Raw genomic sequence first — 610 nt, forward strand, 5'->3', positions numbered from 1 at the left:
GTGTGTTTGGTGGTCTGGCGCAGGTGTGATCCATTATGATTTCATTAAACCTGGCTCACGGCCGAAGTATACTGCAGCCAACTGGACCAAATGATGCAGAAACTTACAAATAACAGCCTAGATTACTCAACAGATCCACTCCTATTTTATTGCAAGACAACGCCAGACCACACATCGCAAAAATGACATTGGCGAAACTACGGGAGTTGGAGTTGGAAGTCTTTCATCATCCATCACACTCACCTGATCTTGCCGCTACTGGCTACAACTTCTTCCAGAATTTGGATAACTTTTTGATAGGAAAAAAATTTAATTCCGACGATGCTGTAAAACAGGCCATTCAAGATTTTATTGACTCTAGATTGCCAGACTTTTACAGTTACGGGTTGGACAAGCTACCGTTGAAATGGCAAAAGTGTATTAACAATATGGGTGCATACTTTGATGAATAAAACTATTCCTCGTATTTATAAAACATTAGCAAACTTTTTTTCTTTTCTACAAATTTCATACTTGACGACCTAATATTAAACCAGTGTATCTTTGATAAGAATATCCCTACAATAGGCTTGAATATCCGCATTTTGACTCTCTCTCTCTCTCTCTCTCT

The sequence above is a fragment of the Octopus bimaculoides genome, chromosome 2 (assembly GCF_001194135.2).
Source record: "Octopus bimaculoides isolate UCB-OBI-ISO-001 chromosome 2, ASM119413v2, whole genome shotgun sequence".
Lineage (NCBI taxonomy): Eukaryota > Metazoa > Mollusca > Cephalopoda > Octopoda > Octopodidae > Octopus > Octopus bimaculoides.